The sequence below is a fragment of the Gopherus flavomarginatus genome, chromosome 9 (genome assembly GCF_025201925.1).
Source record: "Gopherus flavomarginatus isolate rGopFla2 chromosome 9, rGopFla2.mat.asm, whole genome shotgun sequence".
Classification (NCBI taxonomy): Eukaryota; Metazoa; Chordata; order Testudines; family Testudinidae; genus Gopherus; species Gopherus flavomarginatus.
Genome location: NC_066625.1, coordinates 63203469 through 63230848, shown reverse-complemented (window position 1 = coordinate 63230848; position 27380 = coordinate 63203469). Strand labels below are relative to the sequence as shown.

The 27380-nt window shown below is 42.8% G+C and overlaps 1 protein-coding gene across 9 annotated transcripts in view; it reads left to right on the top strand.

The window, feature by feature from the left end:
• TJP1 (tight junction protein 1) overlaps positions 1-27380 on the top strand; it is a 319386-nt gene that overhangs the window by 163861 nt on the left and 128145 nt on the right. The window contains exon 1 of one of the 9 annotated variants that reach the window (XM_050967892.1): positions 12424-12481. The exons of 7 other annotated variants lie outside the window; for them this stretch is intronic. The gene's annotated coding sequence lies outside the window, so the exon portion shown is untranslated. Of the gene's footprint in view, positions 1-12423; positions 12482-26768; positions 26886-27380 lie in introns of those variants that run through there. One more of the 9 variants, XM_050967891.1, reaches the window with a different exon arrangement.

Sequence of the window (27380 nt, the reverse complement as noted above, 5' to 3'; positions counted from 1 at the left end):
AGCAACATCCTTCTTGTTGTTGTCTTTTTTTCTTCTCTACAGATAAAGAAATTAAATTCATAAACTATCTCAAGTGAATTTGACTTAATACTCTTTGTATTATTTAATTGTAAAACATGAGGAACGTTGTCTTATGGTTAAAAGGACACTGTCAATTTAAAAATATTTGTTAGTAGAATAGGTAAAGGAAATGAATAACCTCTTAAATAACTGAAATTGAAAACGTTTTAAAATTAATTTAGTTTTAAATACCCCTGCTGTTTGACCTTGATGTCACTTTCACTTTTGTGGTTGGCTTCATTTTCAAACCTTTAATGGTGCAATGTTTGCACTTTGAACACTGCCTGAGTTTGCATTAAAAAACACCTGCAAATGTTTTCTTCAAAAAGAGTGAAAAAAGAGTAGTCACTTAAAAAAAAAATAAACAAACACATGAACAGAAATCAGTTTACACAACTTAAATTTGGTGCTTAAATCATACTTCTGTCTAAAAATGAGTTGCCTGCTATTCATTAAAGTTAATACCTAAGTTTACTATAACTAAAAAAGACTGTAGGAAAAATAAATCAAAGCACTATAATAATAATACCTAATTCTAATATAGTGCTTTTCATCAAGAGATCTCAGAGAAGGTCAGTATCATTATTTTTAACTTACAGATGAGGAAGCTCAGGCACAGAACACTGTAGTGTCTTGCCCAAGGTCACTCAGCTACTCAAAGACTAATGAGCAACTAATATTGCAGTAAATTAGGATAGTATCTGGGTTTAAGTACATCAAGTGTTGCTTGTTGAACAAATTTCAAGACACAAGAATATTAAATTAGTAATTCACTGTAGTGAATACATTAATGTTTTAGATGGCTGATTTTGGTGATATTTGGGATTATCTTTTAAAGATTGGGCGAGTGTTTTCTGCTGAGTTCTGGAGCTGCTTTTTCTCGGACTATGCCCCATCCCCATTCCAGCATGGTGACATATAGGCAAACCCCATCCACACAGTGTGATCATGCAACAGGATGACTCAAAGGTGCAAATCCCATCCCTATGCTCAGCCTGATGACAGATTATCTCCACACCCCACTGCTCTTGCTCCTCACCCCCCTTGCTATTTCGAGTGGCTTTTTTAGATCAATTATATTCGTTTATTTGAAATTTTCTGGCCACTATGAATCTGATCTGAAGGAAGGAGTCTTGTGCAGAAACTTATGATAATATACTGGTGTGGAATCCCAGCATCCTCTTTGCTGTGGAGCTTTGGGCTGGAGCTTTTCAGTTGCCCATGAATGCTGGTGGTGTAGTGATTGGCCTTTTATCTGGTAGTTTTAGTCCTCTAGCTATTAGAGATGTGGCAATTTTCAAGCCCTCTTGGTAAGTGCATGAGGAGGCAAAGAGGGATCATTGAGATAAGTTAGGAGAAGAATGATAGTGAGAAAATAAATTATAGGTAAGGAAATAGAGAATGGAATGCAGAGGAGGAGAAAGAAGATAAAGGGGAAACAATATATTCCAAAGAGGAAAAGTGAAACTGTCATGGGAAAGAAAAGTGGAGTGAAGCTGGTAAGAGAAAGGAGATGTAAGACAGATGATGTAAGCATAAAATGTATTCAATAGAAAGTAAATAGACAATATGTTGCAATCTAATACTCACCTGCTTTACTTGTGTGGATGGGCATGGGATGGGTGTACGAGCATGATGGGACATGTATTTTTCACTGTGACAAGTAGGTTTAATCACTGAGCTAGTGGATTTTGGGTTTTTTTTAAACCTTATTTGTAGTCCATATCAGTATATCACTTCCTTTTTTGTGGTGGGATGGGGAAGAAGGAAGTGTAGAGGGTGGGGGCAGGGGTGGGGGATGTATTGGCTTTGTTTTATCACTCTCCAAGTACAATTATATTCCTTAATATCTTTTTTTTTGGCTTGAGAAGATTGCAGCAGGTCAGTAAGTTTGACCTCTCCTGCTCTAGAAGGCCATACTTTTGGGAAGACCATTGGTATGGAATCCTTAAGTTGGATTGTGTGTGAGAGAGACAAAAAAGCCATTTAAAATCCTTCAAGTCCTTAAAAGCAGCGAAGAATCCTGTGGCACCTTATAGACTAACAGACGTTTTGGAGCATGAGCTTTCGTGGGTGAATACCCACTTCCTCAGATGCATCTGAGGAAGTGGGTATTCACCCACGAAAGCTCATGCTCCAAAACGTCTGTTAGTCTATAAGGTGCCACAGGATTCTTCGCTGCTTTTACAGATCCAGACTAACATGGCTACCCCTCTGATACTTCAAGTCCTTAAACGCTTTCATAGATGTCTGTAATTTTTTCCATTGCCTTATGTTTGCTTGTACAGACAGTAGTATACCAAGTGTTTGGCATAAAAGTCTAACTTTAACTAGCCTCGTCAGAATTCCATTCCTGCAACTCAATATTTTAAACTTTTTTTTTGTTTTGCAACTTGATTCTGATCCTGCAATCTTAATTAACAGTAACTTTTAAATGCAAACCAGGCTATTAAACTTAGTAAGACTATCCTATGCGCAAGACTTACTCATGTGAATAGTAATTGCAGAATAACTGATCACACCAGATACCCGAGAGTTTCTGTCATGATAATTGAAGATGTGAGTTGCCTGAGTTTGAGGTGGTATTGTTTCAGCTAACCCATATTCAGATTTTGATGTAATTAGCCATCCAAGAAGATCAGGTTACACAGTCTAATACATGCCATGTTTCAGATGAAATCTTCTAATCCATGTTTCTAATTTAATGTTTAGTTCATTTCTGGCAAGAATTAATGTTACTTGGTCTATTAAGAGGAATGTTGAGTTGAAACTTGGTGCATGTTCTTTGAAGAAATTTGTTGTGCTGGCAGTTTGGGGTATGCAAAGTTAGAGATGATTTATTTGAAGTGAACCAATACTAACTTAAAAAAACCCAATAACCCTTGTTTGCATCCTTCATTATCTAAAATCAGTCAATGCTTCTTTTTATCTTAACACTTCCTTTTTTTTAAAACAATAGTAAGAAGCCAGTGTTGCTGAGATCACTCTTGTGTTGTAGAATGGACGGTGCTGTTTTCTTCCTAGACATCTGAGTTTCTTTTATCAACTTGATTAGTGATAATGCTAGGACTGTTTGGTTTGTGTATGTTCGTTTTTTTTTTTAGTCTGTAAATTTAGTTTGTCAGCCAAACTATTTAAGGTTCACATCTTGCCCTTCAAAAGCTTTCATTGTCAATTTTTATAATCAAATGGTTAAAAATAGTTATAGAAAGCTAATTTGGGCTTAAGGCATTTGACCTAGCATTTGCGCATGTTGCTAAGATGTTAGCTTAAATGCCAACAGATGAGAGGTGGGTTTTTTTAATAAAAAAAAGCAATGGAATTTTGATTTTTTTTAACTTGTTTACAATTTCCATGGTGCGGATTTTGTTGGAGTAGACTTTTGATTATGGCAACAAAAGTAATGTTTCCAGAGAACATTAAAACATTGTTGCTAATGACCATTTTAAGAAGAAAACTCCATTTGAAACAGCCAACCAAAGGAATGTTTCAAACAACAAATTCCTCCCTCTGCTAGTTTTCCAGATGCTAAAATGATCAGTTCTGTCAGAAATGAAAGAGAGGGTACTCTGCCAGGCAGGGAAGGGGGGAAATCCATATAATTTAGAGGCTTATATTCCCTTTGGTTCTCACTATCCTCTTACTAATAAATTTGTCATTCAGACACTTAGTTTTACAGACCCATGAATTTAAAATTTATTTTAATCAAGTTAATAATGTCAAGTATTAACATACCATCTATTTCAAACCCTGTTTGATTTTTTTTTTTTAAATTTAGTTTTAGAAATACTTAACTTACCCTTTATGTACAGAACATTCTGCATTATCTGTAAGTGGTGAAATCAGTGGTATAATGGAATAGTAATAACCAATTCCAGAAGTACTGATTTTTCTAAAGTTCTTGTTATAGAAAACAGATTGTTCTTGGTGATTATATTACATGCAAAAACTCTTAACAATAGCACTATTCCCCAATATGTCTGAGGCATAAATGCCTATTAACCTGAAAGGAATATTGATATGCAGTGAAGCTGATGGATTTAATCCAAAAGAATAATGAAGTACTGTAACATCATATATGATAAGTGTTCAGGTTAAAAAAAAGACTTTAATTCCTGTTTCAATGAGAAATGTTTTTATTTGACCTCCAATGTCATCTTAAATTGCAAGGAGATCTTCCAATAACATCAGATTCTTGTTGAAATTGCATTAACTTACAGTGCACCAATAAAAATATTTTAACTTTGAGATTGTGAATTTTTTTTTTCATGTTCTAGTAAACTATAATACTTAGGAGACCGGGTAGGTGAGAGAATATCTTTTATTGGACCAACTTCTGTTAGAGAAAGAGACAAGCTCTTCTTCTGTGTAAACTAGAAGACATGTCTTTTTCACCAATAGAAATTGGTCCAATAAAAGATATTACCTCACCCACCTTGTTTCTCTAATATCCTGCGACCAGCATGGCTACAACAACACAGCAAACATACTAAGGCATTCTTGTTTCTTTTTATCAGTGTTGCTGTTGTCCTAGTTTGTATATAATGTTGGCAACACAGGATTTACTGGAAGTGTTTTCTAAAAATAGTTCTTAGTAACACTGACATTTTTATAAAGCAACTGATCATGAGACATGGTAACTTTTCACAACAAAACATATGTATTTGCTATGCAAGAGGAAGAAACATTGGAATAGTGAAGTTGTTTTTCCAAGATGGGATTTTGTGTTTATGGAAAGTGGAATCTGTACTTCTGATATAGTAGAAAGACTCCCTCAAATTGTTCATTGAACTTAGTTTACTAAAAGAAACTGATATGTTGAAATGCAGGTGAGAGGATGTGTATAGTAACTTAGAATTTCTGGACCAAATTCAATAAGTCATATGCCTCATGGCTTAATATGACCATTTTTATGTCTACCAGGTTTCTAAGGATTTTGGAATTATCCTTTTAAACCACTGTGTTCTGGATTGACTTCTCTTAAAACATAATCCTAACCTATTTGTTCATATCTACAGTAGATTTTGTATAGTCAAGCATTAATAGGTACCAAGACCATAAATCATATTAGCTAGGAGTATGATGAGGTTTTTGTTCAGACTGATGTTTGGCAATAAGGCAAGACACCATATTTAAAAAAAAAAACTGATAAATGTTTCAAGTAGCTTTTAAATAATGGTTTGTCTCAGAGACTGTTAAAGGTTGTCTATTTGAATTATACCTGGATTAAATTTTGTGGGGGGAAATTCTGAAATGCTTCTTCCTGCTTACCCCATTATGTTTACTGTCTTATTCCCCTTCACCCTTTTTGTTGTTGTTGGGTAGATGGAAGAAAGCTCGAGTGGTGGTCTAGAATAGAGATGGCAGAAAGTAGTTTAGTTGTGTAAAGTAAGCAGGCTGTGAACTTCTGTGCAACAAATTGAATAAGATGAACAAGAATGGTTTGTACGTGATGAGGCACAACTACAGATGTTTGTTCCTGAGTCTTCCAGTGGGGTTGACATTGAAAATACCATGCATGCAACAGCAGAAAAGTAGCCACTGCATTGAAATAATTTGTAAAGAGTCAAATCCTGATGCAGGATTTTTTTTTAATCTTGTGCCTTCACATTTTAGTTTAGGATTAATACTATTCCTGGATGCTTTCAGTTTTCTTGGCAAGATTTGGACTGGTGTTAATTGACTTGCTTTGCTGTTAACATATTAGATTAGCTAGGCGTGTGATCTTTTCCCTTTTTTCATTCCTGGTTTGCAGGAAGGGCCATGATTTCAAGCAGAACCTGAAGTTTAGTATGGGTCACCAAATATTGCTCGGCTTATGGTGTGTTTTTTCCTATAATGAACGAGTTTAAGTAGTTTAGAATTTGTTCTCTTCTACCCTCTACTCCCCCATGCATTCCAAACTAATTAGCCTTAAATAAAAACCCATTTTTAAAGAGTAGAATTTGAAACTTTAGATCTAAGTACACTCTCAAATCTTATCTATTCTTGAGCATTTAAATACTCTATATTAAATACACCTCTACCTGGATGTAACATGAATTCAGATATAACACGATAAAGCAGTGCTCCGGGGGGGGGGCTGCTCACTCCAGCGGATCAAAGCAAGTTCGATATAACATGGTTTCACCTATAACGCAATAAGATTTTTTTTTTTTTTTGGCTTCTGAGGACAGCATTGTATTGAGGTAGAGGTGTATTACTATTTTAAAAATATTATTATATTTTAAAAATAGCTTGTATGCTGTACAAGTTGAATTCAGAATAGTCACAGCTGATTTTTGTCCTCCCTTTGATAGTTGATACATACATAGTAGATTTAGGAAATATGAAAAAATCTAATTGTTGCTAATCAAAATTTGATTTTAGATAAATAAAACCTCATTGTCTAGCCTCCATCTATTCATACACATTTTATGTTGCTCTGAAGTGATAAGCCAAATCAACTTGGAAGTTAATGGAATGTTGAAGACATCTGATCTTTTAGGTCAGTATGAGCACTCCTATAATGCAGAGATAGCTATTACACTGTAATAAGGTGCTGCCCCATCACATGCTGATTAACTTGTAGAAAGCTACGAGACTGCTCTTCTTAAAAAAGCTGTTGCAGGCTGATGGGTGCGTAAGCTTCTGACTGTAAACAAAGTTTGCTCTGATATTAGGTGTTTAGCCCTCATTTTCCACAAGAACCACTTCTTTCCCATCTTGGGACTCTCTCCTTCAAATTGTGTGCCAGTCATTAATTCCCATTTTATTTTTAAAGTACAAAATACAGCTGATAGCTTAAAAATTAAGCTATCCCTTGGAGATGGGTAGCTACTACAAATAGTCTCAGCAGATGGATGTAATGGGTTTGTGAGAGGATCAAAAGAAAATGGTCATTTATGTGAGGCAGGTGAAACTTGGAAGGGAAATAACTTCACTGTATATAGCACATCATGTAAACAAATTTGGGAAAAGATGGCTCTCTGCTTGGATCATGTGTCAAAGAAGAGGAAATACCTGACAACTGTCAAGAATGTGCTCAGTCAAGTTTGTTCACTAAATATATGAATATTAATAAGTGTTTGAATATTGTCAGCTATCATGCTAATAAACTCTTGAACAAACATAGGAGGAAATAATGGGACTAGGAAACTAAATTAACTGAACCTTTAACCAAGGAAACTGAGATGATCTAATGCAGTGTTTCCCAAACTTGGGACTCTACTTGTGTAGGGAAAGTCTCTGACGGGCCGGGTCAGTTTGTGTACCTGCTGCGTCCGCAGGTCTGGCCGATCGTGGCTCCCACTGGCAGCAGTTCATTGCTCCAGGCCAATGGGAGCTGCTGGAAGCACTGTGGGCTGAGGGACATACTGGCCGCCACTTCCAGCAGCTCCCCTTGGCCTGGAGCGGCGAATCGCGGCCAGAGAGAGCCGCGATTGGTCAAACCTGCGGACGAGGCAGGTACACAAACCGTCCCTTCCCGTCTGGAGATTTCCTTACATAAGCGGCATCCCACGTTTGGGAAACACTGATCTAATGGACAAAATTCATCCATGTTGGATAATGAAGTTCATAAACTTTTTCTTGTTTCTTGGTTTAAAAGACAAGTTGTTCAACAGTGAGAGAGAGGCATTTCTTGTCTGACCTGTAAGGCTCAGAATACAATAAAAAAAAATTTTTTTTTAATAGCTTGATTTGGGTGACTAATATACTAGAGGAAGAACTTGGCCCTTGCTTGCCCAAGGACACCTGAGTGAATCCCTGCTTTTATGGAAAATATAATGCAGTCTTTGATGTCCATGGAGAGCAGATAGTCATGGTGTTAAGGTCTAATACAAATAATTTTCATACAGTAAGCATCATGGTTCTGCATGAGCCTAACCTCAGATGGATGAAAAGGGTTAAGTTTTACCCTGCCAGTATTTGAGCCTGCGGTGCAGGGAATCTGATCCAAAGTCTATTTGAAGTAGATGGAAGGGACTCCCTTTGACTTCAGTGGGGTTTGGATCAGGACCTACACCTTCAGTTTTCTCTTCTTGGAATGGTTATTTTCTGTGATGTTTTCTCTACATCTCTACTCAATGCTAGTATAATTTTAGGCCTGAGGATAGTTTGTGAAACATGTGGCTATATGTGATCATTAGCACTTTTTATTTTTTTAAAGTATATCTTTATTTAGGGGGCAAAAGTCAACATAAAAGGGAAATACGATAACACCAAAATTCAAATATGTGGTGCCATTTTTTAATCTTGAGCTAATAGTGAACTTCTAGGACTGAGCAGCTGGTATATTTAAAATATTTTTTTTTGCTATTTGGCTAAGATTACTACAATGATTGCTAGCATGCGGATTTAATCTTGTGAAGGAATGTGGATGTAGACTTCCCAGCTGCAGCAGGTGCAGTAAAGAGAATAGAGAATGCAGTTAAGTCATAACCAGACTATCCACTGCTGAATTAGACCCTCAATTCAAAAGTTACTGTATTTAATTTTTTGAGGAAAAGGATTAACGGCTGCTGCTAATATGGTGAACAGTAGGGCTAATCACTTGTTAATACACATTCAAATACAATTATCGGGTGTTCTTTGCTTCAGTATCTTAATTGCCATTGAAATACTAGTTCATATCGTCTCTTGCTCAGTTTAAAACTGATATATCATCTCTCCCTTATTCCTTAGTTTTTATTCTGTTTACAATGGTAAACTGCAGCAAGAATGGTATTGTCGCAAATTTTGGTTTTTTCGGTCCTGATTTTGAGGAGAGTTTTTGTTTTTTGTTTTTTTTCAAGGCAAACGTACAAGAAAGATTTGGAATGTGGGGGAGAGGAAAGGGGAATAATTAAAATATCCCCATAAAAATGAAGTGGATACAATGGTAGAGGCACTAAAACACTAAATTACTGTACTTCATATTATATAAATTTAGAGATTACATGCCTATGAAAATACAAATCTTACAGAAATCAGGTGAGCTATGAATTTAATTAAACTAATGGTTTTGCTTTCCTAATAGGCAGTCCCAGGAGGGGGTCTCAAAAGAAACTTTCTTTTAATATAAAATACGCAAAAGTGCATAGCAAACCAAAAGTTTTGTGCCCTCTTATGTAAACAATTTCAATGTTTCTAATAAATATGACTAGGATTTATGCGGTTTTATTCCTAATCTCCAGTCAGTCCTTCCAACCTTCCAAACAACCTTTTCCTGTAGGAGACTTTCCTGAATCACCTGTACATGGAATTGTAGAGGATGACCTGAAATGGATAAACTAGACAGTTCAAGAGATTTCATCCGTAGTCTGAGATCTGGTACACGTTCAGTTCTTTCACTAGTTTAACCAAATTGGTAGAAAGCAGTTTTTGACTTTACAAGCTGTGACTACCTTAAAAGGGTTTGCAAGTGTAACTATATCAGCAAACTTTTTCTAGCATTGCATTGGTACAAAAACTAAACATAGACTAGTCCTAAAATAAATACAAGGGGCAATCTAATTGCCTTTGGCCTTTACATTTGAGAAACATTGTTTCACCTTTGGTGGTAACATTCCTTCCTTATCTCATGAGAAGAGGAAAACATTGTGGGGGGAGGGAGGTTTGTGTTCTGTTAAACCCCATTTCCCTTACTGTGGTGATTCACTTATGTGCAGTTATTCTCACTTTCAGAGAATCATATTTCACCCTTACCCACCACCACAAGCATTTAATAGTGAGTAGAATAAAGAGTATTGGATGAAGTGTTAAGAGCATGTGATCTAAAAACTGTAATATTTTACAAAGTGATTCCAGACAGAATATAACTGTATATTAACACTGTGCACTATCAGAGAGACAAGGTGGGTGAGGTAATATATTTTCTTGGACCAACTTCTGTTGATGAGAGAGACAAGCTTTTGAGCTACACACAGCTTTTCCTCCTGTCTGGGGAACGTACTTGAACAAGGTGGAACAGATTGTTTAGCATAAGGAGTTAAAACATATTGCAGGAGACCATTCAAGGGGAAATGGACTGTTAGCACCTCTGCAGTTGTAATCCACTACCCCTTCTTTGTCCTACAGATTGGATATAGGGTTTATTATAACAGTGTCTTTAATGATTTTTAGTGACCAGTAAAGTTATGAATTTAAGCTCCCAGGCCTGCCTTTTTAAGGTGTCGTGTAGGTTTCTTTCCAGGACAAGGACTACGGCCTGGTCTACACTACAGAGTTAGGTCTATGTAAAGCTATTTGTCGATCTAATTATGTCAGCGTCCGCACTACAGTTTTCCTCCTGCTGATGTAAGTGCTCTGCTACATCAAGATCATAACTCAACCTCCATGAGAGGCACAGGGCTTATATCGGTGTAGTTAGGGTGATGTAGTATCCATGTAGACCAGTGGTGCCCAGACTTTTCCTGTCTTGCGTCCCCTTTACCAGTAATGTAATCTGTCCACACACCCCCACTTCATTACTACACAGTTAGCTCGGCAGAGGAACTTGGGCTGATTGCAGAGTTGGGAGCGCAACGGGGGATGGGAGCGGAGCTGAGGCTGGCCTGGAGGTGGAGAGGGAATGAGGGCAGAACTGGGCTGAGGGTTGGGAATGGAGCAGAACTGCGTTTGGGGCCAGAGTGGAGCTGGGGGTGGGGCATGCCACATAGTTTGGGGACCACTGGTGGAGACAGTGTGAGTTACTTACATCTGATGTTGGCTGTCATTCTTGTCAAGTTCACAGTTCCCTGTTGGAGCCTTGAACTTGACAAGAAAACCTGGCTCACAGCTCAGGCTGTTACCACAGGGTAGGGAGGTGGAGTGGGGGGGGCTCTAGCTAGAGCCCGGCTGCTGCCTGAGGTCCTAGGTCCCCACTGGGAGCCCTGGTGGCTTCTGGGTCAGTGTTCCCTGCTCCCAGATGGGCTGGCTCCTGGGAGGATGGGGGTGGGGGGAACTACACGTGAAGCTGAGAGCCCAGGCTCTCGGCCCTCCACACTGCCCTTCTTAAGTCAGTGAAAGCACTCCTGTTGAGGAAGGTAGTGTTGACATGAACCACTGTAGTGTAGACATGCCCTAGGAGGTCAGATATGGAGTGATTTGTGTAAACTGGTTTGCCTCCATGTCATATGGTGATTTTGTTTATTATTTTTCTGTGAGAGTTTGCCTACCACCCCACACTGAAACCCATGCTGGTTATCACTAAACAGTTGAGTACCACAGAAAAATAATAAGACAATAACATCATATCACCTGTAGGCGATGATAATAAAGAAGCATGTAATACATAAAGCATTCAGACACCCCCATAATGTAGACCTCATGGATTTGAACCTGCTTCTATTTAAAAATCAATGGCAAAGCTCCCTTCAACTTCAAATTTGCAGAATCAAGCTCTGTATGAATCTTACATAGGAGTGACCTGTGGCACAGGGAAGTTCATTGACTCTAAAGGATATGTCTGCACTGCAGTTGTGTGTGAGGTTATAGCACATGTAAGAATGTCTACTTTAATCTAGCTAGTGTGAGTACCAATAGCAGTGATGCTACTGCAGCGTGGGCTAGCCACCTGGTACACTTCTACCTTGATGTAACGCTGTCCTTGGGAGCCAAAACATCTTACTGCTTTATAGGTGAAACCGCATTATATCAAACTTGCTTTGATCCACTGGAGTGTGCAGCCCCTCGCCCCCAGAGCACTGCTTTACCACGTTATATCCGAATTCGTGTTATATCAGGTCGCATTATATAGGGGTAGAGGTGTATGTACACATGGGCATGCTTGTACAACCTGTGCTGTTGTGGCTTCATTGTTATTGGTCTCTAAAAATAGCTGGATTAAATCTAGCTCAAGTATGCCTATGTGCGCTGTATTCACACCTTTGATGGAAGTGTAGACATCCCACTAAGTCTTCACAGTAGGACTAACTTAGGTGATTAAGATCTGGGTCTGAGTACCTTTGTTACCCTAGCATGGATGTGAGCAGCTCCACTGCAAGGCTACATTTAAGTTAACGTTCTCACTGGTGCTGCATTCACCCATGTATCGCTAGGACTCCTGAGGCCATATCCCATTTTCTTTTTGCTGCAGTTAGCTGAGCTGCTCTATGATTCTTTCCTCGTGAAGTATGAAAGAAGGTGCCTGTCTTCCTTGGGACACAGGGGAAATTGTGGAAAGTATTGGAAAACTACCAGCACTGGAAAGGTTTAATCTGCTTTCTCACTGCAAAGTGGATGGATTACTAGAGCCCTGCAAATCTATGGACATCTGCTTTATATCTGTGGCTGTCTGCATCCATGGATGTGGCTATCCGCAGACCATATTGGTCGATTGTGGACTGGATGCAGACGCAAGTTTTGTATGGGCCCAGGACTCTGTGGATTCCCAGCCGGAGTGAAAGCTTGACTTGGCCTTTTGCTTATACCACAGGACAAGATCAGCTAAGGCCCGGGTTGAAAGTACAACCAAACTCAGGTGAGAATGTTTTGTGTGTAGATGGGAGGGAGGTTAAGGGCAACATTCGAGTAACACTACAAGTTAACTCTGCAGTGAAGACATACCTTAATTTTAACTGACATTAACACAGTTAAAAGTATATTATGAGTGTTGGAATAAGAGGAAATATCTTCACTATAAATAGAAGGATAAACTTAGTGCTGTTTATTAGATTGTAATAAACAGATACAGAAAGTATGTGGGTTTTGCTTAAAAATGGAATGATCTATAATTTAAAAAGCCACATGGAGTTTGTACTAATGGCTCAGTGCAGGAAAGTTATTTATTAAATATACTACATTTTTCCCAGCTATCCTGAGGAGAATGGGCTGATCAGGCAGATTCAGTACTAATTTAGAAGTTCCTGGCTGTTGTCTTAGCATCTCGATGCTAACATGATGAATTATAGTTTTATGTACTTAGCTTGATTAAAATTGGATGCAGTAAGGTAAAATATATTCATTTCAGTCTGACGAATTAAACAATTAATCCACTTCTTAAAAAGTCTGGAAAATCTCTAGAGGAAAAAATCTTACTCTACTGATCAAGTATCAGAGGGGTAGCCATGTTAGTCTGGATCTGTAAAAGCAGCAAAGAGCCCTGTGGCACCTTATAGACTAATGGACGTATTGGAGCATGCGCTTTCGTGGGTGAATACCCACTTTGTCAGATGCATGTAGTGGAAATTTCCAGAGGCTGGTATAAATATGCAAGCAAGAATCAGGCTAGAAATAACAAGGTTAGTTCGATCAGGGTGGATGAAGCCTTCTTTTAGCAGTTGAGATGTGAACTCCAAGGGAGGAGAAAGTGCTTTTGTAGTTGGCTAGCCACACCTCAACTGCTAGAAGAGGGCCTCATCCTCCCTGATTGAACTAACCTCGTTATCTCTAGTTAGATTCTTGCTTGCATATTTATACGTGCCTCTGGAAATTTCCACTCATGCATCTGACGAAGTGGGTATTCATCCACGAAAGCTCATGCTCCAATACGTCTGTTAGTCTATAAGGTGCCACAGGACTCTTTGCTGCTTTGACTCTGAGAAATTGCAGAAGAAGACTACATGTTAGTGTAATATAAATTGTCATATCAAATTAAAGATACTATGCTCAGTATACTTGCTCTGTCTGTCCGGTTAGAGTCCTTACAATCAACTAGTCATTTGTCATTTAAAAAACAGATAAGTATGGTAGCTTTAGTTATATACTAACCATGCATTTGGATCTGCAACTAGCACTGACTCCAGCTGGATTCTGTTGAACTCTGCATGGTCTAAAGTATGTGCACTTACGTGTCTGCTTGCAGGATTGAGTCCATAAAGAGCAATTCTGCTACATAAAACGTTTCTGTGACTTTCGTGTGACATAGAAACCTGTTGCTGATAGTCTTCACTATTTTCAGAACTTGCATGAATGGAACATGTGCTGCACCACAAAATGGCCTCTTAGTCTATTTTAAATAAACACTCAGTGTCATTCTAGAAGAGAAGTAAGAAGCTGAACATATACTGGTACTTTAAGTTCTTGAAGCAAACTTTCCTAATCACTTAAAATTTCTGATCTGACACATCCATTGTCTAGGGGACCATGGAGGAATGTTTGGTGTGGGCTGGGTAATGGCTGCCATGGCCTCCAGTGTAAGTGTAGTCCTTGGTGCCAGCAAACCACTGGATGCTGGTGGCCTCAGTGACCATGTAGGATGGCATGGCTTCACTCAGCCTGGCTTGAACAAGAAGTGGGGCTGCACCCATTGTGCCAACTAGGGACTGAGCGCACGGCTGGGCCCTGTAGCAGCAACATCCCCTTGGACACAGCCCTTGCCTAAACCCTGAGTTGCACCCCTCCTGGCATACAGCTCCTAGTTACACCCACACCTGCACCCTGAGCTACACTCTTGCCTGCACACAGCCCCTAGCTACTCCCTGCCTGGAACCTGAGCTGGCTGAAAGGCCAAAAATTGAAGATAAGGTTGAGCCTCACTAACATGTGTCCACAGCTGGTAAAACTCTGCAAAGAGAAGCAGGCACATCCATCCCATTAAGAAGACTAAGTGTTTTATTCGTATATTTTTTATTTACAGTATTTTATTCTTTTCTGATTAGTAGAGAATGGGATTGGGTCTTTACTTTACACATCACAGAAATTCAGATTTTGCCCTAAAAAAAAAAAAAAATTTGAAAGCACAGTATAGTGTTCAAAGTTGGACAACTATTTTGTTTTAAAAGGAAATAATAGAATGTGCTTAACAGTTTTTTGTTAACATTGTTGTGTTGCTTATTCAGTTCTATACAAAACTGTTTTTTCCTGTTTGAACCTCAGTTTGCTCTCAATTTCTTTTAAAGGTATAGTTTTATAAAAATGGTTTGATTTCAAAGATCTTGAAGTATTTCTCTGCGTGCATAATGCTAGGGATTTCTGTCATTACAATTGTTTACATGAAAAAAAATGAAATGTACATTGTTTATTTAGTGTGATATAGTTTATATATATCTGCGTAATTAAAATTAATGATTTTCCTCAAGAAGTGTTAATAATGGGCTGCAGTACCTTTTGCAGTTGTACAGGTGAGCCTCAAGGGAACAGGTTTTGGAACCTTGGCCTGAGTTAAGGTATATGTGATAGGCCCTTTTCAGTGCTGGAGCTTGTTCATGCTTATTGCAGGCAGTTGAGGATGATGATCACCTTTTCATTGATATTCTGTATTGATTTTTTTTTGTATGTAAGTGAAACTACTTTCTGCAGATGTTAAACACAGTAGCAGAGGGAATCAAATATCACGTTATATTTTTATAGTGTGTATAGTTTTTTGGTTGCACAAGGAATGCAGGATTGAGCCCCATAAAACTCCCATTGCAGACATTGGGATTTTGGTTGCAAAGAAAATGCAGGATCAACCCATTAATGCAGGAGTAGGCAACCTATGGCACGATGGTACCTTTTTTGCATTTTGTCAAATCTGCAGTGAAAATGTTCTTAAAACAAACATGCTGGGTCATCATCCGAGACTGCTAAAACATGAAATATATGGCAGAATGTGGGTAAAACACGGAACAGGAGACATATAATTTTCTCCCAAGGAATTCAGTCACAAATTTAATTGACATTTAAAAAAAAAAAAAAAAGCATCATCAACATGGAAGCATGTCCCCTGGAATGGAAGTTGAAGCATGAAGGGACATATGAATCTTTAGCGCATCTGGGGTGTAAATACCTTGCGATGCGTGTTACAACAGTACCGTTCGAATGCCAGTTCTCACTTTCAGGTGACATTGTAAACAAGAAACGGGCAGCGTTATCTCCTGCAAATGTAAACAAATTTGTTTGTCTGAGCACTTGGCTGAACAAGATGTAGGACTGAGAGGACTTGTAGGCTCTAAAGTTTTACATTGTTTTATTTTTGAATGCAGGTTTTTTCGTACATAATTCTACATTTGTAAATTCAACTTTCATGATAAAGAGATTATACTACAGTACTTGTATTAATTGAATTGAAAATACTGTTTCTTTTTACAATGAAAATATTTATAATAAATATGAAGTGAGCAAAGTACACTTGGTATTCTGTGTTGTAGTTAAAATCAATATATTTGAAAATGTGAAAATCCAAAAATACTTATATAAATAGTATTCTGTTGTTTAACAGCACAATTAATCATGCTAATGGTGATTAATTTTTTTAATAACTCCGCAAATTGTTGGCGCTGTCAACACTCAGCATCTATTGTATGTCTTATGGTCTTGTGACAGAATTACTGCCTAGGGGTACATCTACACTACAAGATAATTCTTATTTTACATAAACCAGTTTTGTAAAACAGATTGTATAAAGTCGAGTGCACGCGGCCACACACAGCACAATAATTTTGGCAATGTGCGTCCATGTACTGAGGCTAGCGTCGATTTCTGGAGCGTTGCACTGTGGGTAGCTATCCCATAGTTCCCGCAGTCTCCCCTGCCCATTGGAATTCTGGGTTGAGATCCCAATGCATGATGGTGCAAAAACAGTGTCGTGGGTGATTCTGGGTAAATGTCGTCACTCATTCCTTCCTCCGTGAAAGCAACGGCAGACAATCATTTCACGCCCTTTTTCCCTGGATTGCCCTGGCAGACGCCATAGCATGGCAACCATGGAGTCCATTTTGCCTTTTCTCAATGTCACCGTGTGTGTACTGGATGCTGCTGACAGAGGCGGTAGTGCAGTGCTACACAGCAGCATTCATTTGCCTCTGCAAGGTAGTGGAGACGGTTACCATCCCTATTGTACCATCTGCCATGCCATTGTAAATTGGCGACGGGATAACTGTTATCAGTTGTTCTGTACCGTCTGCTGCTGTCATGGGTGCTCCTGGCTGGCCTTTGCTGAGGTCGGCCGGGGGCGCAAAAACAAAAATGGGACTGACTCCCCGGGTCATTCCCTCCTTTGTTTTATCTAAAAATAGTCAGTCCTGCCTAGAATATGGGGCAAGTGTACTAGAGAACCAGTGTACCAGAGAACCAGAGAGCACAGCTGCTCCGTGTCAGATCCCGCAGAAATGATGCGCTGCATGCCATTCTAGGGGTTGCCCCTGCAACAACCCCACCCGTTGCTTCTCTCCTCCCCCAACCCTCCTGGGCTACCGTTGCAGTGTCCCCTCATTTGTGTGATGAAGTAATAAAGAATGCAGGAATAAGAAACACTGACTTTTTAGTGAGATAAAATGAGGGGGAGGCAGCCTCCAGCTTCTAGGATAGTCCAGGCAGTACAGAATCTTTTCTTTAGACATGAAAGGGGTGGCAGGGGGCTGATGAAGTTCAGCCCCCAGTTGCTATGATGAAGACAGTTACCAGCCATTCTGTGCCATCTGCTGGGAATGACTGGGAGTCATTCCTATTTTTATGCCGACCTCACTGAGGCCAGCCAGGAGCACTCACATGATGATGAGGATGGCTATCAGTCATTTTGTACTGTACCGTCTGCCACCGGGGAAGGGAGGGGAGTGGATGCTGCTGTTCAGTGCCGCAGCACCGCATCTACCAGCAGCATGCAGTAGACATACGGTGATATTGAAAAAAGTCAAGAAATGATTTGTTTCCGTTTTCTTTCACGGAGGGTGGGGAGGGGGAGTAAATTGACGAGCTATACCCTGAACCACCCCGGACAATGTGTTTGACCTTACAAGCGTTGGGAGCTCGGTCAAGAATGCAAATACTTTTCGGAGACTGCGAGGACTGTGGGATAGCTGGAGTCCTCAGTACCCCTTCCCTCCCTCCCTGAGCGTCCATTTGATTATTTGGCTTTCCGTTAACGCTTGTCACACAGCACTGTGCTGTGGCTTCTGTCTATCATAGCCTGGAGATTTTTTTCAAATGCTTTGTCATTTTGTCTTCTGTAACGGAGCTGTGATAGAACAGATTTGTTTCCCTATACAGCGATCAGATCCAGTATCTCCCGTATGGTCCATGCTGGAGCTCTTTTTGGATTTGGGACTGCATCGCCATCCGTGCTGATCAGAGCTCAATGCTGGGGAAACAGGAAATGAAATTCAAAAGTTCGCGGGGCTTTTCCTGCCTACCTGGCCGGTGCATCCGAGTTCAGATCGTTTTCCAGAGCGGTCACAATGGTGCACTGTGGGATACCGCCCGGAGGCCAATACCGTCGATTTGCGGCCACACTAACCCTAATCCAACATGGCAATACCGATTTCAGCTCTACTCCTCTCGTCGGGGAGGAGCACAGAAACCGGTTTAAAGAGCCCTTTATATCGATATAAAGGGCCTCGTTGTGTGGACGGGTGCAGGTTTAAATTGGTTTAATGCTGCTAAATTTGGTTTAAACGCGTAGTGTAGACCAGGCCCACGTTTCCTTTTTCTTCTCACTTCCTCCTTTAGGGTTTAGCTTCACCAGCCAAGAGAAATGTTTTGGGTGGGGATCTGTTGGTGCAGTTCTCATATACCACAGAAACGCCAGAAGTACATAAAGACATTTCTACCCTCCTCTTAACTTCAAGTGATTTTTTTTCTAGTTTATTCACAATGACTTCTTTATTAATCCATTTGCAATTTAAAGTTTTTAATAATGGAGAAGTTGGGTGGAAGGAGAGTGCTCTGGAGTATCTGTGTAGTTGATTTTTAGTACCTATGGTACTTCATTCTTGATAGCATGCCATTTGCATTTGAAACAACAGACAAATGAATTGCAGCTATCACCTAGGATAAACATATCATTGGCAAAGAATTTATATGAGAATTTCAACTGTCAAAAGGGCTTATCCAGTGTCGTCTTCAGCTGCTTGGATAAGGAACTAGTATGTTATTCGTGCTTTTTCATTAGAAATGCGGTGAGTAATAAAAATAGGAGCACACAAAGAATGTTTGCCAAGATGTGGGTACAGCATGGTGTTGTGTCTAAAGTTAGTCTCTTTTTTATTTTTATATTTAATTTTTCAGAATCCCTTTCCTCCTAACTCTTTTTTGCATGTCTCCCCCTACTTCAACTTTTGACTTCTTGTCACTCTTAAGTAGAAATATTAGGCTCTAATTTCTGTCTGTAATTTCTTAATAAAATCTGTGACTGGTGTAAAGGGTTACCCTGTGTAAACTTCCAGGATGTTACCACCTTCTCCTTATAAAAACAATGGGACAAAGAGGTTCAGATATCCAAGCTACACTGATTGACCTTTGTTTTGAAAGTTTTTCCCCCTAGTAAATGCTAAGTCACTTTTGTTCCAGGAAGCTATAATGAATGGGGAGTAATGGAATTGTTGAGGGATGAGCTAGAGGTTGTAGGAACTTGAACACTTTTCTGTTTTGTAAACCTGAGTTTCAGATAGTAATTTAGACTTATGACTTAAAAGCTTTAGCTGAGGGCTTGGCTACACTGGAGAGTTGCAGCGCTGGTGGTGGCTTTACAGTGCTGCAACTAACACACCGTCCACACTTGCAAGGCACATCCAGTGCTGTATCTCCCTGGATACAGTGCTGGCTGTACTCTGCCTCTGCCTGGGGAATAACGACTGCAGCGCTGGTGATGCAGCACTGCTCTGCCAGTGTGGCCACCAAAAGCGCTGTTGTTGGCCTCCAGAGGTATTCGGAAGTATCCCAGAATGCCTGTTCAGCCACTTTGCTCATCAGTTCGCACTCTACTGCCCTGCCCTCAGGTGACCCGCACTTTAAATGCCCCGGGAATTTTAAAAATCCCCTTCCCATTTGCTCAGCCAGGTGTGGAGTGCAATCAGCGAATCTTTCCAGGTGACCATGCCTCCACGCACCAAATGAGCCCCAGCTTGGAGCAGTGGAGAGTTGCTAGACCTCATCAGTGTTTTGGGGGAGGAAGCTGTGCAGTTGCAGCTGCGCTCCAGCTGTAGGAATTACGATACCTATGGGCGGACGTCATGGGATATGATGGAAAGGGGCCATGACCGCGACGCGCTGCAGTGCAGGGTTAAAGTGAAGGAGCTGCGGAGTGCCTATTGCAAAGCCCGTGAGGGAAACCGCCGCTCTGGTGCTGCCCCCATGACGTGCCGTTTTTACCAAGAGCTGGACGCGATACTTGGGGGTGACCCCACCGCCAATCCGAGGACCACAATGGACACTTCAGAGCCGGGGGGTGGGGGAGCAGAGGAGAAGGAGGAGGTGGGGGAGGAGGAAACCGAGAGTGAGGGTACTGGGATGGGAGGAGACACCCCGGAGTCCCAGGAAGCATGCAACCAGGAGCTCTTCTCAAGCCAGGAGGAAGGTAGCCAGTCGCAGCAGCCGGTACTTGGTGAAGGACAAGCAGAGGAGCAGGTTCCTGGTAAGCAGCTTGTATTTTCAGGATGGAAATGTTTTGGGAGAGGAGGGAGGGTTAGGGCTGCATGCATGCATGCCTAGATGTGGAATAGCCAATTGATGTGGTCTATCACATCGCGGTAATCGGCGTCGGTAATCTCTTCAAAAGTTTCAGCCAGAGCATGGGCAATGCGCTTGCGCAAGTTTATTGGGAGAGCCTCTGTGGTCCTTGTCCCAGTTAGGCTAACACGTCCACGGCACTGTGCCGTGAGGGGTGGGAGGACCATTGCTGCACACAGGCAAGCTGCATAGGGGACAGGGCGGAATCCGCATTGCTGTAGAAGACCCTCCCGCTCTTCCCTGGTGACCCACAGTAGTGAGAGATCTTGCAGGATCAACTTCTGGGAGACTGTTCAGTGTAGGTGCCCCCTGCAACTGTTTGCTTTCCCCAATGCACAAAAACCCCAGTAGCAATCAATCAGTCCCCCTTACTCACCGTTTCTGGGCTCCTTTGGGTTATGTGCGCTCTCTTTGGCATGGGAAAATTATGCTATTGTGAAGACGGTAAACTCCTTCACTGTGTGGGTATAAACTGTCTGAGGCCATGTCTACATCTAAAATTTTGCAGCGCTGGTTGTTAAAGCTGTATTAGTACAGCTGTATAGGGCCAGCGCTGCAGAGTGGCCACACTTACAGCAACCAGCGCTGCAAGTGGTGTTAGATGTGGCCACACTGCAGCGCTGTTGGGCGGCTTCAAGGGAGGTTCGGGGAACGCGAGAGCAAACCGCGGCGAAGCTGGTTTCCTTTCCCGGTTTGCTCTCTCGTTCCCCGAACCCCCGAACAAGCAGGTCTCCTTCCCTGCGGTTTGCTGGGTGGTTCGGGGAACGCGAGAGCAAACCGCGGCGAAGCTGGTCTCCTTTCCCGGTTTGCTCTCGCGTTCCCGGAACCACCCAGCAAACCTCAGGGAAGGAGACCTGCTTGCTCGGGGTTCGGGGAACGCGAGAGCAAACCGCGGCGAAGCTGGTCTCCTTTCCCGGTTTGCTCTCTCGTTCCCCGAACCCCCGAACAAGCAGGTCTCCTTCCCTGCGGTTTGCTGGGTGGTTCCGGGAACGCGAGAGCAAACCGGGAAAGGAGACCAGCTTCGCCGCGGTTTGCTCTCGCGTTCCCCGAACCCCGAGCAAGCAGGTCTCCTTCCCTGCGGTTTGCAGGGTGGTTCCGGGAAACGCGAGAGCAAACCGCGGCGAAGCTGGTCTCCTTTCCCGGTTTGCTCTTGCGTTCCCGGAACCACCCAGCAAACCTCAGGGAAGGAGACCTGCTTGCTCGGGGTTCGGGGAACGCGAGAGCAAACCGGGGAAGGAGACCAGCTTGATTACCAGAGGCTTCCTCAGGTATGCTGGGATACCTGCTTATTCCACGGAGGTCAAGAAAAGCGCTGGTAAGTGTCTATATTTGATTACCAGCGCTGGATCACCAGCGCTGGATCCTCTACACCCGAGACAAAACGGGAGTACGGCCAGCGCTGCAAACAGGGAGTTGCAGCGCTGGTGGTGCCCTGCAGATGTGTACACCTCCTAAGTTGCAGCGCTGTAACTCCCTCACCAGCGCTGCAACTTTCTGATGTAGACAAGCCCTCTGATATAAACAATGCTGCCTCTGTTAACTGTTGCCATTTTTGCCTTTCTACAAGCAACCTTGACTTCTCAGATGCCTGTATTATCAACAGCTGAAAGACTCCAAAACCTCCGGAAGAAGCCGCAAAAAAGCAAAGACGACCTGGGCAGTTATGGATCACTCTGCCAGAGAGAATCAAAAACTGCAGGACTGGAGGGAAAGGGAAAGCAGGATCCACCAGCGACCAAGAAGAAAAGCACAAAGCAGTTGATAAGCATCCTGGCGCTGCAAGCGGACTCTATCCAGGTGCTCGTAGACATTCAGGCAGAGCACTACTGTGCCAACCCAACCCCCGCCCCCCCCCGGCCAAAGCTCTTTCACTTGTGCCCCAATGTCAGCTCAAAATCCCCTTCCCCAGCATCCAGGTTCTTACCATCACCACCAGCTGCCTCCAACACCTGTACGTTCACCAGCCAGCCCTGAGAACTAACACCCTTACCCTCTGCACTCAACCCCCATCACCATGCAGTACAGGCATCCTGAAGTGCAGCAGTCATTGCACAGCTCTCCAGACATGACACATTCAAACCTGTGACTGTACAGTTCCCCACCGCAGCCCCCCTGCCCTTTTAGTTTCCCAAAATGTTGTGTCAATAAAGTTATTTTCTTTTCAATAAATGAATTCTTGGCTTTGAAAACAGTCTTTATTATTGCAGAAAGTAAAAAGATACCTTAGCCCAGGAAAGAAACAGGCACTGCAAATCAGCTTAGGAAAAACGGATTCCTACTAACATTATAACCACTGCACTTCACTCCCCTGCAAGGCACCACACATTACTGTTGGTGTTCAGCCTCAAATTCCTCCCTCAAGGCATCCCTAATCCTTGAAGCCCTGTGCTGGGCCTCTCTAGTAACCCTGCTCTCCAGCTGTGCAAATTCAGCCTCCAGGCGTTGAACCTCACAGGTCCATGCCTGACTGAATGTTTCACCCTTCCCTTCACAAATATTATGGAGGGTACAGCACGCGGATATAACCGCAGGGATGCTGCTTTCCCCCAAGTCTAGCTTCCCATACAGAGATCTCCAGCGCCCTTTTAAACGGCCAAAAGCACACTCCACAGTCATTTGGCACCGGCTCAGCCTGTAGTTGAACCGTTCCTTGCTCCTGTCAAGCTTCCCTGTATACGGTTTCATGAGCCAAGGCATTAACGGGTAAGCGAGGTCTCCAAGGATCACAATGGGCATTTCAATGTCCCTTACCGCGATCTTCCAGTCTGGGAAAAAAGTTCCTGCCTGCAGCTTCCTGAACAGGCCAGTGTTCCGAAAGATACGTGCATCATGCACCCTTCCAGGCCAGCCTGTGTTAATGTCAATGAAACGCCCACGGTGATCCACAAGCACTTGGAGAACCATAGAGAAATACCCCTTCCGATTAACGTACTCGGATGCTAGGTGGGGTGGTGCCAGAATAGGAATATGCGTCCCATTTATCGCCCCTCCACAGTTAGGGAAACCCATTTGTGCAAAGCCATCCACAATGTCCTGCACATTTCCTAGAGTCACAGTTCTTCTTAGCAGGATGCGATTAATGGCCCTGCAAACTTGCATCAAAACGATCCCAACGGTCGAGTTTCCCACTCCAAACTGGTTCCCGACCGATCGGTAGCTGTCTGGAGTTGCCAGCTTCCAGATTGCAATAGCCATCCGCTTCTCCACCGGCAGGGCAGCTCTCAATCTCGTATCCTTGCGCCACAGGGTGGGGGCGAGCTCAGCACACAGTCCCATGAAAGTGGCTTTTCTCATCTGAAAGTTCTGCAGCCACTGCTCGTCATCCCAGACTTTCATGATGATATGATCCCACCACTCAGTGCTTGTTTCCCGAGCCCAAAAGCAGCGTTCCATGGTGCTGAACATTTCCGTGAATGCCAGCAGCAATTTTGTGTCATACGCGTCAGGCGACTTGCTATCATTGGATTCCTCATCACTTTGGATCATAAGGAATAGCTCAACTGCCAAACATGATTGTGCTGGCAAGATTTGTCAGCATACTCCTCAGCAGTTCGGGCTCCATTTCCCACAGAAATCGCGCTCCACAGAAACTGTTGAGAGAGTCAAGATGGCACCAAACGTGGACGGAAAAACAGGGATTACTGGGATGTGAAGCGATGCATCACGGGACGTTGGGACAGGAAGCAGAATGATCTGCATCCTCCGCCCCCTTCCCACAAGCCACGGCGCCAAAATGGGACGAGGTGCTCTGTGGGATAGCTGCCCATTATGCACCACTCCGAACAGCGCTGCAAATGTGGCCACACTGCAGTGCTGGTAGCTGTCAGTGTGGCCACACTGCAGTGCTTTTCCTACACAGCTGTACGGAGACAGCTGTAACTCCCAGCGCTGCACACCTGCAAGTGTAGCCAAGGTCTGAATCAGAATATACGCTAGAAAGAGGAGCAGTTTCTCTCTTTAATACTGGCTTGTGTCAGCTGACCATTCCATGTTTTAGTCTTCACTAACTATACACTTGTTTATAGTAGATTTTCAAACTGTTTAAGCCTTCTCTTAGACAGCCATGTTTTAAACATGATTCTTGATAGAAAATTTCAGTGCTATGGAGAGGCACTATGCATATTTTAAAATAGAGCTGTGTTATCTAGCCTCTATCATTTGTGCTCTTATAGTTTTCTAGCCTAATAGAGACCTATATACCAAAAAGGTGGGTAGATGTACAGTGTGAAGACTTAATTGAGAAGGTACCCCAGGACCCTTGACATAGTACTTTCCATCTTATTGGAGAGAGTATTTCAAGTAATACTGTTGTGGTCGGGGAGGGGAGGATGCCATGTGATTAAGGTTGCTGAGGGGGTCTGTTTTGCTTTAAAAAAGTATCTTAGGCATGTATTAAGTTGACAAATTTGGAAGAAAAAAAAAAATCTCCAGAGCTAGCTGAAGTGACTAGTTCTAAAGATATCTCTTGATTGCTTTTTTGAATGTCTTAAACTAGAATGTCTAGTTGAGATTTAAATAGTTCTTCACATAAGTAACTTCTTTTTTTAGTTAAAATATTCAACCTCAAAAATGTATCAGGAAGATGGTGTAGGGAATGTTGTTTAACTTGTTTTGGACTCTACACTGTTCTTGATGCTTGATATTTTTGTAATATCTGATTTATGAAGACCTTGGTAACTATTAAATCAAAGAACCACTAAAATACTAAACTTGGAGCTGCTGGCCTCACTTGTAGAAAAGCGGGGTCATGATGATCATTCCTGGTCACTTGAAAAATGTGGTTTTTTTAGTTTCGCTCCAAGGTGGACTAAACTTGGAGCTGCTGGCCTCACTTGTAGAAAAGCGGGGCCAGGATGATCATTCCTGGTCACTTGAAAAATGTGGTTTTTTTAGTTTCGCTCCAAGGTGGACACCACTACTGCTTGGGAGCTCTGGGCTGGTCAACAGTCAGTAATGCTGGACCTGAGTTCTGTTTCTTTTTTTCTCTCTGCTGGTGAGGCCCATATCTAATCCCCTTCCAGCAGCCCTTTAATCTAGCAATGGAAACAGACTCATTCTGTCTCTCTTTACTACAGCTCCGCCGATCTTGAGGGTGTTGAGTTTCCCCTTACCCAGTAAGAAGTGGCTGAGGAAAAACTGAGTGGGATCATAGCCACTGGTAGATAGAAGAGGATTATAGTTAGGGCTGCCCTGTGGCTGTGCAGGGGATGGCTGGAAGCTCAGTGCTCATAGCTGACTTTACTGTCTTTTCACCAGTCTTTAATTCTCAGACAGCAGAGCTGCCCTGTTTCTCCCTACTCTAAGGCCATGTCTACACTGCACAGTTTTGTTGACTAAATAGTGGATGTCTACACAGTGCAATGTTCCTCCTGCCATTTTAACTCTCTTGCTGTGCTGACATAATAAAACCACCTGGAGAAGAGGTGATGAAGTGGGAACAACACGGTGTCAGTGTAGAAATTGCATTGCTTATGTCACCCTAATTGGCCTTCAAGAGGTGTCCCACAATACCAATCATGACTGCTCTGGTCACCTCTTTGGCTGCTGGGCAGTGGAGTTCAGTTACACAGGCATGCATCCCTCCCTCTTTAAAGCCCTGGGAATGTTTGAAATTTGTCTTCCTGTTTGCTCAGCATGGATAGCTCATATAGCATTTTTCCAGCTGACCATGGCAACTTCCTGCAAAAATGCTCCTGCTTGGACTACGTTGGAGGAGTTGGATCTGCTGGTCTGTGGGGAGAGGAGGCTGTGTAGTCGCAGCTCCACTCCTGCCATAGGAACTTTGATAGCTACAGGCAGATTGCTTGTGGCATAGAGGGGTATGAGAGGTGCACACAAGTGCCATGCCAAAATCGAGCTGACGCAGGCACGTAGGCGCCAGCTCAGTGGGTGCTCTGGGGCTGGAAAAGTTAGTGAGTACGCTGCACCCGCCGGTAGCCAAGCTCTCCTCCCCTGAGCATGCCATGTCCCCGCTCCCCTGCCCACCTGCCAGCGCTTCCCGCCTTGCAGCTGACAAACAGCTGCTTGGCTGCTCCAGGAGGGGGGGATGAGCGGGAACATAGCATGCTCAGGGGAGGAGGTGGGGCCAGGGCGGGGATTTGGGGAAGGAGTCAGAATAGGGGCATTGTGGGGACAGAGTAGGGGCATGGATTTCGGGGAAGGGGTTGGAATGGGGGCAGGCAAGGGCGAGGCCTCATGGAAGGGATGGAGTTGGGGCAGGGCTGGATGCAGAGGTGGGTCGAGCACCCAGAAGGCATGGGAGACTAATTGTGCGTCTGGTGCATTGCCAAAGACATGCCACTTCTACAAGGAACTACATGTAATCTCCGGAGGTGACCCCCCACTGAGTGCCTCGTGGATACTTTTGTGGAGCTGGAGGCAGCGGCCAGTGGAGTGAAGGCAGAGGACAAAGTGGAGTTGGAGGAAGATGGGGGACAGGCAGCAGGGGTTGTCTGGTGACATGGAGAGTCAGGAGCTGATTTTTAACTCTGGTGCACCTGAGGCAAGGGAAGGGAGCTCTGGTAAGTACTCATGCTTCAATACTGCAGGGAGAAATGATGTAGAGCAATTTTTTCCCCCCCCAGGGTAGGAGAGGGATAGAAATAATCAACCGTATGACTTCATACATCTGCCTCTCATTCCTTTGTCTAGCTAGACAGAGGGAGCCCTGTGGAAAAGATTGTTGATGCACACTGGGATGTCCCGGGAATGCTCCATACTAATCTCTAGGAAACTTTTGTGGAGATATTCTGCAATCCTCTGCCGAAGACTCCTTGTGACACCTGCCTCGTTCTTTTCCCCCTTAGAAGGAAACTTTGCCTCGCCAATAAACAATTACATCTACAGGGACCAAAGCAGCACACAGGCTTGCAGCATATTGACCTGGTCTGCAGCTGCTCGCATGCAGGAGCTGTACCCTTGCATCCTCAGTTACCCTCAAGCGCTTCTATCACCTCAGCCTATGGAAAATAGCCCCAATATTCAGAATAGTGTCCCTTGGTGCCTAGCAGGGAATC